General features: G+C 45.9%; 11 non-coding genes across 11 annotated transcripts; all 11 read right to left on the reverse strand.

The window, feature by feature from the left end:
* Nucleotides 1-547: 547 nt before the first annotated feature.
* LOC141274625 (U2 spliceosomal RNA) lies at nt 548-738 on the reverse strand. Its single transcript, XR_012322896.1, has one exon. It is a non-coding gene; the product is annotated as a U2 spliceosomal RNA (small nuclear RNA).
* A 1,115-nt stretch (nt 739-1,853) lies between these two features.
* Nucleotides 1,854-2,044, reverse strand: LOC141149636 (U2 spliceosomal RNA). Its single transcript, XR_012245927.1, has one exon. It is a non-coding gene; the product is annotated as a U2 spliceosomal RNA (small nuclear RNA).
* Nucleotides 2,045-3,159: 1,115 nt separating this feature from the next.
* LOC141149663 (U2 spliceosomal RNA) lies at nt 3,160-3,350 on the reverse strand. The gene has a single exon (XR_012245954.1). It is a non-coding gene; the product is annotated as a U2 spliceosomal RNA (small nuclear RNA).
* Nucleotides 3,351-4,459: 1,109 nt separating this feature from the next.
* On the reverse strand, nt 4,460-4,650 carry LOC141274626 (U2 spliceosomal RNA). The gene has a single exon (XR_012322897.1). It is a non-coding gene; the product is annotated as a U2 spliceosomal RNA (small nuclear RNA).
* Nucleotides 4,651-5,765: 1,115 nt separating this feature from the next.
* LOC141274627 (U2 spliceosomal RNA) lies at nt 5,766-5,956 on the reverse strand. The gene has a single exon (XR_012322898.1). It is a non-coding gene; the product is annotated as a U2 spliceosomal RNA (small nuclear RNA).
* Nucleotides 5,957-7,071: 1,115 nt separating this feature from the next.
* Nucleotides 7,072-7,262, reverse strand: LOC141274628 (U2 spliceosomal RNA). Its single transcript, XR_012322899.1, has one exon. It is a non-coding gene; the product is annotated as a U2 spliceosomal RNA (small nuclear RNA).
* Nucleotides 7,263-8,377: 1,115 nt separating this feature from the next.
* On the reverse strand, nt 8,378-8,568 carry LOC141274630 (U2 spliceosomal RNA). The gene has a single exon (XR_012322901.1). It is a non-coding gene; the product is annotated as a U2 spliceosomal RNA (small nuclear RNA).
* Nucleotides 8,569-9,683: 1,115 nt separating this feature from the next.
* LOC141274631 (U2 spliceosomal RNA) lies at nt 9,684-9,874 on the reverse strand. The gene has a single exon (XR_012322902.1). It is a non-coding gene; the product is annotated as a U2 spliceosomal RNA (small nuclear RNA).
* A 1,115-nt stretch (nt 9,875-10,989) lies between these two features.
* LOC141274632 (U2 spliceosomal RNA) lies at nt 10,990-11,180 on the reverse strand. Its single transcript, XR_012322903.1, has one exon. It is a non-coding gene; the product is annotated as a U2 spliceosomal RNA (small nuclear RNA).
* A 1,115-nt stretch (nt 11,181-12,295) lies between these two features.
* On the reverse strand, nt 12,296-12,486 carry LOC141274633 (U2 spliceosomal RNA). The gene has a single exon (XR_012322904.1). It is a non-coding gene; the product is annotated as a U2 spliceosomal RNA (small nuclear RNA).
* A 1,115-nt stretch (nt 12,487-13,601) lies between these two features.
* On the reverse strand, nt 13,602-13,794 carry LOC141150244 (U2 spliceosomal RNA). The gene has a single exon (XR_012246501.1). It is a non-coding gene; the product is annotated as a U2 spliceosomal RNA (small nuclear RNA).
* Nucleotides 13,795-15,682: the final 1,888 nt, after the last annotated feature.

The raw sequence follows: 15,682 nt of genomic DNA on the forward strand, positions 1-15,682 counted from the left end.
TTTATAGTCTGCAGGCATTAAATGAAAGAAGTCAGTGTTCCAGCAGAAGGAGACAACGTTTCAGAAAAGGCATTGTAGCAAACCAAAAAAGAAATTTTAAGCGCAGCAGAGTAACCAGCGCACATACCTGTTAGCTCAGGTGAGTTTAAAAGGCTGCTGTTGATAACAAGGGCATTTGCTAAATAGATGGTGTGTGTGCAACAATATACTGAAAGGTCAATTATATTGTGCAGCTTATCTCACCACCTGTAGTTATTTAGGTGAAAGCTCCAAAATGCTTGCCTAATATGTCTGTTTATCCAAAAGGAAGTAAAAAGGGAGAGCTAGAAAGATAGCGTTGCATCACATTACATGGCAATGCAATGCACAGTTGCTGAAGTTGAACCAAAATGAGCTTGTAATCTGGCTTCTGCAACTTTGAACATGAAAAATCCAATGAGGAGAAGAAAAGCAAAGCCAAAGAGTCCATCCCAAAATCCGACAAACAAGCAAAATGAACAAAAAACATTGAATTCAATTCTTTCTGATTTTAAAAACTGCATTAAAGAAGGGGTGCACCGGTCCTGGAGATACTGCAATACCAGGTCAATGCGTGGAGTGGACAGAGCAAGCTCTTTTTCCATCTCCCTGTTCTAAAAATCCATTTAATATATGGTCCCCAGATAGGGGACGTATCAGATATTAAACTGATAAGAACAGATACTACACTTGATCTTAGCCAAAAGGCCGAGAAGCGATAACCAGAATTGGTTTCAAACTACGGAGCCACCCAAGGATCCTGAAAAGTCCATTTGTGGAGATGAGCTCCTGGACTCCCGTTAAGAAGACATGTTGTCAACCTCTAGATCCCTTACATGCCTGCACTTTTCGGCTTGCTGCTGCTGCAATCCACGCGTTTTAGATCTGCATAACTCCACCTCTTTAAACACAGCACCTTCACCCCCTGCTGTTCCCACCCGCCTCAACACCGTTGGAAGGGAGGAGAACCAATTAAGGCGGGGGGTGGGGTGGAACGAGCAGCTGTCTACCCTTAGCAGGAGGGCTCCTGATTACATACCTCTCCTGCTGCTGCTGCTGCTGGCTGTCCAGCAGCAGACTGAAGGTGGCTGCTGCTGTGCACAGGTATATAAAGGCTCAGAGCCTATTATGACACGCGCAGCCAGCGTTCCATTGCCACATTCCATCTACTGCAGGCAGGATACCTGGCTGGCTGAATGTCGCTGAGAAGCTCACAGAGACCGCCATAAGCAACAGTTTAACAGAATGCCACAGACTAATCAACCAAACTTTTTGGGTTGGGTTCTCTTTTATAGTCTGCAGGCATTAAATGAAAGAAGTCAGTGTTCCAGCAGAAGGAGACAACGTTTCAGAAAAGGCATTGTAGCAAACCAAAAAAGAAATTTTAAGCGCAGCAGAGTAACCAGCGCACATACCTGTTAGCTCAGGTGAGTTTAAAAGGCTGCTGTTGATAACAAGGGCATTTGCTAAATAGATGGTGTGTGTGCAACAATATACTGAAAGGTCAATTATATTGTGCAGCTTATCTCACCACCTGTAGTTATTTAGGTGAAAGCTCCAAAATGCTTGCCTAATATGTCTGTTTATCCAAAAGGAAGTAAAAAGGGAGAGCTAGAAAGATAGCATTGCATCACATTACATGGCAATGCAATGCACAGTTGCTGAAGTTGAACCAAAATGAGCTTGTAATCTGGCTTCTGCAACTTTGAACATGAAAAATCCAATGAGGAGAAGAAAAGCAAAGCCAAAGAGTCCATCCCAAAATCCGACAAACAAGCAAAATGAACAAAAAACATTGAATTCAATTCTTTCTGATTTTAGAAACTGCATTAAAGAAGGGGTGCACCGGTCCTGGAGATACTGCAATACCAGGTCAATGCGTGGAGTGGACAGAGCAAGCTCTTTTTCCATCTCCCTGTTCTAAAAATCCATTTAATATATGGTCCCCAGATAGGGGACGTATCAGATATTAAACTGATAAGAACAGATACTACACTTGATCTTAGCCAAAAGGCCGAGAAGCGTTAACCAGAATTGGCTTCAAACTACGGAGCCACCCAAGGATCCTGAAAAGTCCATTTGTGGAGATGAGCTCCTGGACTCCCGTTAAGAAGACATGTTGTCAACCTCTAGATCCCTTACATGCCTGCACTTTTCGGCTTGCTGCTGCTGCAATCCACGCGTTTTAGATCTGCATAACTCCACCTCTTTAAACACAGCACCTTCACCCCCTGCTGTTCCCACCCGCCTCAACACCGTTGGAAGGGAGGAGAACCAATTAAGGCGGGGGGTGGGGTGGAACGAGCAGCTGTCTACCCTTAGCAGGAGGGCTCCTGATTACATACCTCTCCTGCTGCTGCTGCTGCTGGCTGTCCAGCAGCAGACTGAAGGTGGCTGCTGCTGTGCACAGGTATATAAAGGCTCAGAGCCTATTATGACACGCGCAGCCAGCGTTCCATTGCCACATTCCATCTACTGCAGGCAGGATACCTGGCTGGCTGAATGTCGCTGAGAAGCTCACAGAGACCGCCATAAGCAACAGTTTAACAGAATGCCACAGACTAATCAACCAAACTTTTTGGGTTGGGTTCTCTTTTATAGTCTGCAGGCATTAAATGAAAGAAGTCAGTGTTCCAGCAGAAGGAGACAACGTTTCAGAAAAGGCATTGTAGCAAACCAAAAAAGAAATTTTAAGCGCAGCAGAGTAACCAGCGCACATACCTGTTAGCTCAGGTGAGTTTAAAAGGCTGCTGTTGATAACAAGGGCATTTGCTAAATAGATGGTGTGTGTGCAACAATATACTGAAAGGTCAATTATATTGTGCAGCTTATCTCACCACCTGTAGTTATTTAGGTGAAAGCTCCAAAATGCTTGCCTAATATGTCTGTTTATCCAAAAGGAAGTAAAAAGGGAGAGCTAGAAAGATAGCATTGCATCACATTACATGGCAATGCAATGCACAGTTGCTGAAGTTGAACCAAAATGAGCTTGTAATCTGGCTTCTGCAACTTTGAACATGAAAAATCCAATGAGGAGAAGAAAAGCAAAGCCAAAGAGTCCATCCCAAAATCCGACAAACAAGCAAAATGAACAAAAAACATTGAATTCAATTCTTTCTGATTTTAGAAACTGCATTAAAGAAGGGGTGCACCGGTCCTGGAGATACTGCAATACCAGGTCAATGCGTGGAGTGGACAGAGCAAGCTCTTTTTCCATCTCCCTGTTCTAAAAATCCATTTAATATATGGTCCCCAGATAGGAGACGTATCAGATATTAAACTGATAAGAACAGATACTACACTTGATCTTAGCCAAAAGGCCGAGAAGCGATAACCAGAATTGGTTTCAAACTACGGAGCCACCCAAGGATCCTGAAAAGTCCATTTGTGGAGATGAGCTCCTGGACTCCCGTTAAGAAGACATGTTGTCAACCTCTAGATCCCTTACATGCCTGCACTTTTCGGCTTGCTGCTGCTGCATTCCACGCGTTTTAGATCTGCATAACTCCACCTCTTTAAACACAGCACCTTCACCCCCTGCTGTTCCCACCCGCCTCAACACCGTTGGAAGGGAGGAGAACCAATTAAGGCGGGGGGTGGGGTGGAACGAGCAGCTGTCTACCCTTAGCAGGAGGGCTCCTGATTACATACCTCTCCTGCTGCTGCTGGCTGTCCAGCAGCAGACTGAAGGTGGCTGCTGCTGTGCACAGGTATATAAAGGCTCAGAGCCTATTATGACACGCGCAGCCAGCGTTCCATTGCCACATTCCATCTACTGCAGGCAGGATACCTGGCTGGCTGAATGTCGCTGAGAAGCTCACAGAGACCGCCATAAGCAACAGTTTAACAGAATGCCACAGACTAATCAACCAAACTTTTTGGGTTGGGTTCTCTTTTATAGTCTGCAGGCATTAAATGAAAGAAGTCAGTGTTCCAGCAGAAGGAGACAACGTTTCAGAAAAGGCATTGTAGCAAACCAAAAAAGAAATTTTAAGCGCAGCAGAGTAACCAGCGCACATACCTGTTAGCTCAGGTGAGTTTAAAAGGCTGCTGTTGATAACAAGGGCATTTGCTAAATAGATGGTGTGTGTGCAACAATATACTGAAAGGTCAATTATATTGTGCAGCTTATCTCACCACCTGTAGTTATTTAGGTGAAAGCTCCAAAATGCTTGCCTAATATGTCTGTTTATCCAAAAGGAAGTAAAAAGGGAGAGCTAGAAAGATAGCATTGCATCACATTACATGGCAATGCAATGCACAGTTGCTGAAGTTGAACCAAAATGAGCTTGTAATCTGGCTTCTGCAACTTTGAACATGAAAAATCCAATGAGGAGAAGAAAAGCAAAGCCAAAGAGTCCATCCCAAAATCCGACAAACAAGCAAAATGAACAAAAAACATTGAATTCAATTCTTTCTGATTTTAGAAACTGCATTAAAGAAGGGGTGCACCGGTCCTGGAGATACTGCAATACCAGGTCAATGCGTGGAGTGGACAGAGCAAGCTCTTTTTCCATCTCCCTGTTCTAAAAATCCATTTAATATATGGTCCCCAGATAGGGGACGTATCAGATATTAAACTGATAAGAACAGATACTACACTTGATCTTAGCCAAAAGGCCGAGAAGCGATAACCAGAATTGGTTTCAAACTACGGAGCCACCCAAGGATCCTGAAAAGTCCATTTGTGGAGATGAGCTCCTGGACTCCCGTTAAGAAGACATGTTGTCAACCTCTAGATCCCTTACATGCCTGCACTTTTCGGCTTGCTGCTGCTGCAATCCACGCGTTTTAGATCTGCATAACTCCACCTCTTTAAACACAGCACCTTCACCCCCTGCTGTTCCCACCCGCCTCAACACCGTTGGAAGGGAGGAGAACCAATTAAGGCGGGGGGTGGGGTGGAACGAGCAGCTGTCTACCCTTAGCAGGAGGGCTCCTGATTACATACCTCTCCTGCTGCTGCTGCTGCTGGCTGTCCAGCAGCAGACTGAAGGTGGCTGCTGCTGTGCACAGGTATATAAAGGCTCAGAGCCTATTATGACACGCGCAGCCAGCGTTCCATTGCCACATTCCATCTACTGCAGGCAGGATACCTGGCTGGCTGAATGTCGCTGAGAAGCTCACAGAGACCGCCATAAGCAACAGTTTAACAGAATGCCACAGACTAATCAACCAAACTTTTTGGGTTGGGTTCTCTTTTATAGTCTGCAGGCATTAAATGAAAGAAGTCAGTGTTCCAGCAGAAGGAGACAACGTTTCAGAAAAGGCATTGTAGCAAACCAAAAAAGAAATTTTAAGCGCAGCAGAGTAACCAGCGCACATACCTGTTAGCTCAGGTGAGTTTAAAAGGCTGCTGTTGATAACAAGGGCATTTGCTAAATAGATGGTGTGTGTGCAACAATATACTGAAAGGTCAATTATATTGTGCAGCTTATCTCACCACCTGTAGTTATTTAGGTGAAAGCTCCAAAATGCTTGCCTAATATGTCTGTTTATCCAAAAGGAAGTAAAAAGGGAGAGCTAGAAAGATAGCATTGCATCACATTACATGGCAATGCAATGCACAGTTGCTGAAGTTGAACCAAAATGAGCTTGTAATCTGGCTTCTGCAACTTTGAACATGAAAAATCCAATGAGGAGAAGAAAAGCAAAGCCAAAGAGTCCATCCCAAAATCCGACAAACAAGCAAAATGAACAAAAAACATTGAATTCAATTCTTTCTGATTTTAGAAACTGCATTAAAGAAGGGGTGCACCGGTCCTGGAGATACTGCAATACCAGGTCAATGCGTGGAGTGGACAGAGCAAGCTCTTTTTCCATCTCCCTGTTCTAAAAATCCATTTAATATATGGTCCCCAGATAGGGGACGTATCAGATATTAAACTGATAAGAACAGATACTACACTTGATCTTAGCCAAAAGGCCGAGAAGCGATAACCAGAATTGGTTTCAAACTACGGAGCCACCCAAGGATCCTGAAAAGTCCATTTGTGGAGATGAGCTCCTGGACTCCCGTTAAGAAGACATGTTGTCAACCTCTAGATCCCTTACATGCCTGCACTTTTCGGCTTGCTGCTGCTGCAATCCACGCGTTTTAGATCTGCATAACTCCACCTCTTTAAACACAGCACCTTCACCCCCTGCTGTTCCCACCCGCCTCAACACCGTTGGAAGGGAGGAGAACCAATTAAGGCGGGGGGTGGGGTGGAACGAGCAGCTGTCTACCCTTAGCAGGAGGGCTCCTGATTACATACCTCTCCTGCTGCTGCTGCTGCTGGCTGTCCAGCAGCAGACTGAAGGTGGCTGCTGCTGTGCACAGGTATATAAAGGCTCAGAGCCTATTATGACACGCGCAGCCAGCATTCCATTGCCACATTCCATCTACTGCAGGCAGGATACCTGGCTGGCTGAATGTCGCTGAGAAGCTCACAGAGACCGCCATAAGCAACAGTTTAACAGAATGCCACAGACTAATCAATCAAACTTTTTGGGTTGGGTTCTCTTTTATAGTCTGCAGGCATTAAATGAAAGAAGTCAGTGTTCCAGCAGAAGGAGACAACGTTTCAGAAAAGGCATTGTAGCAAACCAAAAAAGAAATTTTAAGTGCAGCAGAGTAACCAGCGCACATACCTGTTAGCTCAGGTGAGTTTAAAAGGCTGCTGTTGATAACAAGGGCATTTGCTAAATAGATGGTGTGTGTGCAACAATATACTGAAAGGTCAATTATATTGTGCAGCTTATCTCACCACCTGTAGTTATTTAGGTGAAAGCTCCAAAATGCTTGCCTAATATGTCTGTTTATCCAAAAGGAAGTAAAAAGGGAGAGCTAGAAAGATAGCATTGCATCACATTACATGGCAATGCAATGCACAGTTGCTGAAGTTGAACCAAAATGAGCTTGTAATCTGGCTTCTGCAACTTTGAACATGAAAAATCCAATGAGGAGAAGAAAAGCAAAGCCAAAGAGTCCATCCCAAAATCCGACAAACAAGCAAAATGAACAAAAAACATTGAATTCAATTCTTTCTGATTTTAGAAACTGCATTAAAGAAGGGGTGCACCGGTCCTGGAGATACTGCAATACCAGGTCAATGCGTGGAGTGGACAGAGCAAGCTCTTTTTCCATCTCCCTGTTCTAAAAATCCATTTAATATATGGTCCCCAGATAGGGGACGTATCAGATATTAAACTGATAAGAACAGATACTACACTTGATCTTAGCCAAAAGGCCGAGAAGCGATAACCAGAATTGGTTTCAAACTACGGAGCCACCCAAGGATCCTGAAAAGTCCATTTGTGGAGATGAGCTCCTGGACTCCCGTTAAGAAGACATGTTGTCAACCTCTAGATCCCTTACATGCCTGCACTTTTCGGCTTGCTGCTGCTGCAATCCACGCGTTTTAGATCTGCATAACTCCACCTCTTTAAACACAGCACCTTCACCCCCTGCTGTTCCCACCCGCCTCAACACCGTTGGAAGGGAGGAGAACCAATTAAGGCGGGGGGTGGGGTGGAACGAGCAGCTGTCTACCCTTAGCAGGAGGGCTCCTGATTACATACCTCTCCTGCTGCTGCTGCTGCTGGCTGTCCAGCAGCAGACTGAAGGTGGCTGCTGCTGTGCACAGGTATATAAAGGCTCAGAGCCTATTATGACACGCGCAGCCAGCGTTCCATTGCCACATTCCATCTACTGCAGGCAGGATACCTGGCTGGCTGAATGTCGCTGAGAAGCTCACAGAGACCGCCATAAGCAACAGTTTAACAGAATGCCACAGACTAATCAACCAAACTTTTTGGGTTGGGTTCTCTTTTATAGTCTGCAGGCATTAAATGAAAGAAGTCAGTGTTCCAGCAGAAGGAGACAACGTTTCAGAAAAGGCATTGTAGCAAACCAAAAAAGAAATTTTAAGCGCAGCAGAGTAACCAGCGCACATACCTGTTAGCTCAGGTGAGTTTAAAAGGCTGCTGTTGATAACAAGGGCATTTGCTAAATAGATGGTGTGTGTGCAACAATATACTGAAAGGTCAATTATATTGTGCAGCTTATCTCACCACCTGTAGTTATTTAGGTGAAAGCTCCAAAATGCTTGCCTAATATGTCTGTTTATCCAAAAGGAAGTAAAAAGGGAGAGCTAGAAAGATAGCATTGCATCACATTACATGGCAATGCAATGCACAGTTGCTGAAGTTGAACCAAAATGAGCTTGTAATCTGGCTTCTGCAACTTTGAACATGAAAAATCCAATGAGGAGAAGAAAAGCAAAGCCAAAGAGTCCATCCCAAAATCCGACAAACAAGCAAAATGAACAAAAAACATTGAATTCAATTCTTTCTGATTTTAGAAACTGCATTAAAGAAGGGGTGCACCGGTCCTGGAGATACTGCAATACCAGGTCAATGCGTGGAGTGGACAGAGCAAGCTCTTTTTCCATCTCCCTGTTCTAAAAATCCATTTAATATATGGTCCCCAGATAGGGGACGTATCAGATATTAAACTGATAAGAACAGATACTACACTTGATCTTAGCCAAAAGGCCGAGAAGCGATAACCAGAATTGGTTTCAAACTACGGAGCCACCCAAGGATCCTGAAAAGTCCATTTGTGGAGATGAGCTCCTGGACTCCCGTTAAGAAGACATGTTGTCAACCTCTAGATCCCTTACATGCCTGCACTTTTCGGCTTGCTGCTGCTGCAATCCACGCGTTTTAGATCTGCATAACTCCACCTCTTTAAACACAGCACCTTCACCCCCTGCTGTTCCCACCCGCCTCAACACCGTTGGAAGGGAGGAGAACCAATTAAGGCGGGGGGTGGGGTGGAACGAGCAGCTGTCTACCCTTAGCAGGAGGGCTCCTGATTACATACCTCTCCTGCTGCTGCTGCTGCTGGCTGTCCAGCAGCAGACTGAAGGTGGCTGCTGCTGTGCACAGGTATATAAAGGCTCAGAGCCTATTATGACACGCGCAGCCAGCGTTCCATTGCCACATTCCATCTACTGCAGGCAGGATACCTGGCTGGCTGAATGTCGCTGAGAAGCTCACAGAGACCGCCATAAGCAACAGTTTAACAGAATGCCACAGACTAATCAACCAAACTTTTTGGGTTGGGTTCTCTTTTATAGTCTGCAGGCATTAAATGAAAGAAGTCAGTGTTCCAGCAGAAGGAGACAACGTTTCAGAAAAGGCATTGTAGCAAACCAAAAAAGAAATTTTAAGCGCAGCAGAGTAACCAGCGCACATACCTGTTAGCTCAGGTGAGTTTAAAAGGCTGCTGTTGATAACAAGGGCATTTGCTAAATAGATGGTGTGTGTGCAACAATATACTGAAAGGTCAATTATATTGTGCAGCTTATCTCACCACCTGTAGTTATTTAGGTGAAAGCTCCAAAATGCTTGCCTAATATGTCTGTTTATCCAAAAGGAAGTAAAAAGGGAGAGCTAGAAAGATAGCATTGCATCACATTACATGGCAATGCAATGCACAGTTGCTGAAGTTGAACCAAAATGAGCTTGTAATCTGGCTTCTGCAACTTTGAACATGAAAAATCCAATGAGGAGAAGAAAAGCAAAGCCAAAGAGTCCATCCCAAAATCCGACAAACAAGCAAAATGAACAAAAAACATTGAATTCAATTCTTTCTGATTTTAGAAACTGCATTAAAGAAGGGGTGCACCGGTCCTGGAGATACTGCAATACCAGGTCAATGCGTGGAGTGGACAGAGCAAGCTCTTTTTCCATCTCCCTGTTCTAAAAATCCATTTAATATATGGTCCCCAGATAGGGGACGTATCAGATATTAAACTGATAAGAACAGATACTACACTTGATCTTAGCCAAAAGGCCGAGAAGCGATAACCAGAATTGGTTTCAAACTACGGAGCCACCCAAGGATCCTGAAAAGTCCATTTGTGGAGATGAGCTCCTGGACTCCCGTTAAGAAGACATGTTGTCAACCTCTAGATCCCTTACATGCCTGCACTTTTCGGCTTGCTGCTGCTGCAATCCACGCGTTTTAGATCTGCATAACTCCACCTCTTTAAACACAGCACCTTCACCCCCTGCTGTTCCCACCCGCCTCAACACCGTTGGAAGGGAGGAGAACCAATTAAGGCGGGGGGTGGGGTGGAACGAGCAGCTGTCTACCCTTAGCAGGAGGGCTCCTGATTACATACCTCTCCTGCTGCTGCTGCTGCTGGCTGTCCAGCAGCAGACTGAAGGTGGCTGCTGCTGTGCACAGGTATATAAAGGCTCAGAGCCTATTATGACACGCGCAGCCAGCGTTCCATTGCCACATTCCATCTACTGCAGGCAGGATACCTGGCTGGCTGAATGTCGCTGAGAAGCTCACAGAGACCGCCATAAGCAACAGTTTAACAGAATGCCACAGACTAATCAACCAAACTTTTTGGGTTGGGTTCTCTTTTATAGTCTGCAGGCATTAAATGAAAGAAGTCAGTGTTCCAGCAGAAGGAGACAACGTTTCAGAAAAGGCATTGTAGCAAACCAAAAAAGAAATTTTAAGCGCAGCAGAGTAACCAGCGCACATACCTGTTAGCTCAGGTGAGTTTAAAAGGCTGCTGTTGATAACAAGGGCATTTGCTAAATAGATGGTGTGTGTGCAACAATATACTGAAAGGTCAATTATATTGTGCAGCTTATCTCACCACCTGTAGTTATTTAGGTGAAAGCTCCAAAATGCTTGCCTAATATGTCTGTTTATCCAAAAGGAAGTAAAAAGGGAGAGCTAGAAAGATAGCATTGCATCACATTACATGGCAATGCAATGCACAGTTGCTGAAGTTGAACCAAAATGAGCTTGTAATCTGGCTTCTGCAACTTTGAACATGAAAAATCCAATGAGGAGAAGAAAAGCAAAGCCAAAGAGTCCATCCCAAAATCCGACAAACAAGCAAAATGAACAAAAAACATTGAATTCAATTCTTTCTGATTTTAGAAACTGCATTAAAGAAGGGGTGCACCGGTCCTGGAGATACTGCAATACCAGGTCAATGCGTGGAGTGGACAGAGCAAGCTCTTTTTCCATCTCCCTGTTCTAAAAATCCATTTAATATATGGTCCCCAGATAGGGGACGTATCAGATATTAAACTGATAAGAACAGATACTACACTTGATCTTAGCCAAAAGGCCGAGAAGCGATAACCAGAATTGGTTTCAAACTACGGAGCCACCCAAGGATCCTGAAAAGTCCATTTGTGGAGATGAGCTCCTGGACTCCCGTTAAGAAGACATGTTGTCAACCTCTAGATCCCTTACATGCCTGCACTTTTCGGCTTGCTGCTGCTGCAATCCACGCGTTTTAGATCTGCATAACTCCACCTCTTTAAACACAGCACCTTCACCCCCTGCTGTTCCCACCCGCCTCAACACCGTTGGAAGGGAGGAGAACCAATTAAGGCGGGGGGTGGGGTGGAACGAGCAGCTGTCTACCCTTAGCAGGAGGGCTCCTGATTACATACCTCTCCTGCTGCTGCTGCTGCTGGCTGTCCAGCAGCAGACTGAAGGTGGCTGCTGCTGTGCACAGGTATATAAAGGCTCAGAGCCTATTATGACACGCGCAGCCAGCGTTCCATTGCCACATTCCATCTACTGCAGGCAGGATACCTGGCTGGCTGAATGTCGCTGAGAAGCTCACAGAGACCGCCATAAGCAACAGTTTAACAGAATGCCACAGACTAATCAACCAAACTTTTTGGGTTGGGTTCTCTTTTATAGTCTGCAGGCATTAAATGAAAGAAGTCAGTGTTCCAGCAGAAGGAGACAACGTTTCAGAAAAGGCATTGTAGCAAACCAAAAAAGAAATTTTAAGCGCAGCAGAGTAACCAGCGCACATACCTGTTAGCTCAGGTGAGTTTAAAAGGCTGCTGTTGATAACAAGGGCATTTGCTAAATAGATGGTGTGTGTGCAACAATATACTGAAAGGTCAATTATATTGTGCAGCTTATCTCACCACCTGTAGTTATTTAGGTGAAAGCTCCAAAATGCTTGCCTAATATGTCTGTTTATCCAAAAGGAAGTAAAAAGGGAGAGCTAGAAAGATAGCATTGCATCACATTACATGGCAATGCAATGCACAGTTGCTGAAGTTGAACCAAAATGAGCTTGTAATCTGGCTTCTGCAACTTTGAACATGAAAAATCCAATGAGGAGAAGAAAAGCAAAGCCAAAGAGTCCATCCCAAAATCCGACAAACAAGCAAAATGAACAAAAAACATTGAATTCAATTCTTTCTGATTTTAGAAACTGCATTAAAGAAGGGGTGCACCGGTCCTGGAGATACTGCAATACCAGGTCAATGCGTGGAGTGGACAGAGCAAGCTCTTTTTCCATCTCCCTGTTCTAAAAATCCATTTAATATATGGTCCCCAGATAGGGGACGTATCAGATATTAAACTGATAAGAACAGATACTACACTTGATCTTAGCCAAAAGGCCGAGAAGCGATAACCAGAATTGGTTTCAAACTACGGAGCCACCCAAGGATCCTGAAAAGTCCATTTGTGGAGATGAGCTCCTGGACTCCCGTTAAGAAGACATGTTGTCAACCTCTAGATCCCTTACATGCCTGCACTTTTCGGCTTGCTGCTGCTGCAATCCACGCGTTTTAGATCTGCATAACTCCACCTCTTTAAACACAGCACCTTCACCCCCTGCTGTTCCCACCCGCCTCAACACCGTTGGAAGGGAGGAGAACCAATTAAGGCGGGGGGTGGGGTGGAACGAGCAGCTGTCTACCCTTAGCAGGAGGGCTCCTGATTACATACCTCTCCTGCTGCTGCTGCTGCTGGCTGTCCAGCAGCAGACTGAAGGTGGCTGCTGCTGTGCACAGGTATATAAAGGCTCAGAGCCTATTATGACACGCGCAGCCAGCGTTCCATTGCCACATTCCATCTACTGCAGGCAGGATACCTGGCTGGCTGAATGTCGCTGAGAAGCTCACAGAGACCGCCATAAGCAACAGTTTAACAGAATGCCACAGACTAATCAACCAAACTTTTTGGGTTGGGTTCTCTTTTATAGTCTGCAGGCATTAAATGAAAGAAGTCAGTGTTCCAGCAGAAGGAGACAACGTTTCAGAAAAGGCATTGTAGCAAACCAAAAAAGAAATTTTAAGCGCAGCAGAGTAACCAGCGCACATACCTGTTAGCTCAGGTGAGTTTAAAAGGCTGCTGTTGATAACAAGGGCATTTGCTAAATAGATGGTGTGTGTGCAACAATATACTGAAAGGTCAATTATATTGTGCAGCTTATCTCACCACCTGTAGTTATTTAGGTGAAAGCTCCAAAATGCTTGCCTAATATGTCTGTTTATCCAAAAGGAAGTAAAAAGGGAGAGCTAGAAAGATAGCATTGCATCACATTACATGGCAATGCAATGCACAGTTGCTGAAGTTGAACCAAAATGAGCTTGTAATCTGGCTTCTGCAACTTTGAACATGAAAAATCCAATGAGGAGAAGAAAAGCAAAGCCAAAGAGTCCATCCCAAAATCCGACAAACAAGCAAAATGAACAAAAAACATTGAATTCAATTCTTTCTGATTTTAGAAACTGCATTAAAGAAGGGGTGCACCGGTCCTGGAGATACTGCAATACCAGGTCAATGCGTGGAGTGGACAGAGCAAGCTCTTTTTCCATCTCCCTGTTCTAAAAATCCATTTAATATATGGTCCCCAGATAGGGGACGTATCAGATATTAAACTGATAAGAACAGATTTTTTGATTGAATATATCTTTTATTAGCACAAAAAATAAGTTAACAGACAGTGTACAGTGCCGCAGCCCAGTACACACAGAATTCTACATCATATTTACATAGCATGAGGATACGACGCACTAACTAGACACATCGCACCCCTATGCTACACAAAACACTCAATCTGAAAGAAAAAGCATGTCAATCAATACAGTACGACGAACCGTGATAAGGGATAGGGATTGGGAAAAAGGGGATGGGGAGGGGAAAATCACAGGCCCGAAGCTTTATTGAAAGACAAGACACATAAGGGGAGAGGGGGAGGAGGGGTTTAGTCCTCATCCTCGTCCTCCGGACCGTCCATGATGGAATAGTCTCTGAGCAGGCTGTGGATCAGCCTGCGGCAGTCCTGGATGGACATCCTCTCCCTCCTCAAGATGAGCCGGTTCCTGGCGACCCAAACGGCATCCTTGAAGCAGTTCATAAGGCGCCAAGCCTCCTGGATGGCTCCGACGGTATGAACCCCAGGGAATAGTCCATAAAGCACAGAATGGTGCGATAGGCTCGCCCTGGGGACAGAGTTCCTCAGGTCGTCCTCAAGTGCAGTCAATAGGCGCTGTGCAAATCCGCAGTCCCAAAAAGTGTGCAAAGATGTTTCCTCCACGAAGGGGCACCTTGGGCAGTACCGGGTCTTGCACAGGTTCCGGGCATGCATGAATGACCGGACGGGCAGTCCGCCCTGAATCGCCATCCACGACAAGTCCTTGTGCCCGTTGGTCAGCCTGTCAGACGACACATTTGTCCACACAGTCTCCAGCGTGTCCTGGTGAAGTCCTGTGATGTTCTCCACGTCATCCTTGGCTCTGATTAGCTTGTGGATAGTTTTGGGCTTCCACAAGTCGGGCTTGAGTCCCTCCAGTTGATGCTCCCCCACAAATCGAACGACGTCTCCGTAGAACCATGGCGTCGTCCAGTTGTAGGGGAAGGAGCTGTCCCACTTGTCCCAGCCGAGTCGCCTCCAAAGAGGAAGCAGGAAGAAGTGAGACATGGACCTGCCCGCGGAGCCATTCTTGACTTGCAAAGTCCGGCGGACACAATCACACACAAAAGAGGATCGCAGGAGGGTGGGGATATCTGGAACGCCCTTCCCACCCTTGCGAGGCTCCTTGTACATGACGGCCCGCCTGACTCTGTCCATCTTGGATCCCCAGACAAAGTGAAACACTGTCTTGGAAATGGCCCTGCACACAGTGACGTGTGGGGGCCAGGCCTGCGCCGTGTACTGCAAGACGGGCAGGACCTCATTACGCAGGACGAGTGCCTTACCCTCACAAGTGAGGTGTCTGAGGCTCCAGAGTCCGATCCGTTGCTTCACCTTGGCCAAGCGTTCTTGCCAGGACTTGAGGGCCGCTCCTTCCTTCCCGAACCAGACTCCCAGCACCTTGAGGAAATCCGGTTGAATGTTGAAGGGGAAGGGGGCAGAGGAGGCCGGCTGCCAATCCCCGAAGAGCATGGCTTCCGACTTCCTGCAGTTGACTTTGGCCCCTGAAGCCCGGCCGAACCTCTCACACGTCTGGACGAGGGCGTCGACTGAACCACGATCAGCGCAGAAGACGGTGACGTCGTCCATGTAGAGCGAGCACTTGACCTCGTGTCGTCCCGGACCCGGTGCGGTGATCCCTCTGATCTCTCCATTCTGCCGGATAGCCTCTGCGAAGAGTTCTATAACACAAACAAAAAGAAGAGGTGATAGAGGGCAGCCTTGTCTGACCCCAGAGAGGACAGGGAAGGGGTCAGTCTTCCAGCCGTTCACCAACACCGAGCTGTGGATATCAAAATACATCAGACGGACATACGAACAAAACATGTTACCCAAACCTAACCGGTGCAGAGCTCGGCCCATGAACTCGTGGGAAACCCGGTCGAAGGCCTTCTCCTGATCCAAGG

Source organism: Phyllobates terribilis, unplaced genomic scaffold (genome assembly GCF_046119375.1).
Source record: "Phyllobates terribilis strain yellow unplaced genomic scaffold, ASM4611937v1 Scaffold_5__5_contigs__length_657084704, whole genome shotgun sequence".
NCBI lineage: Eukaryota > Metazoa > Chordata > Amphibia > Anura > Dendrobatidae > Phyllobates > Phyllobates terribilis.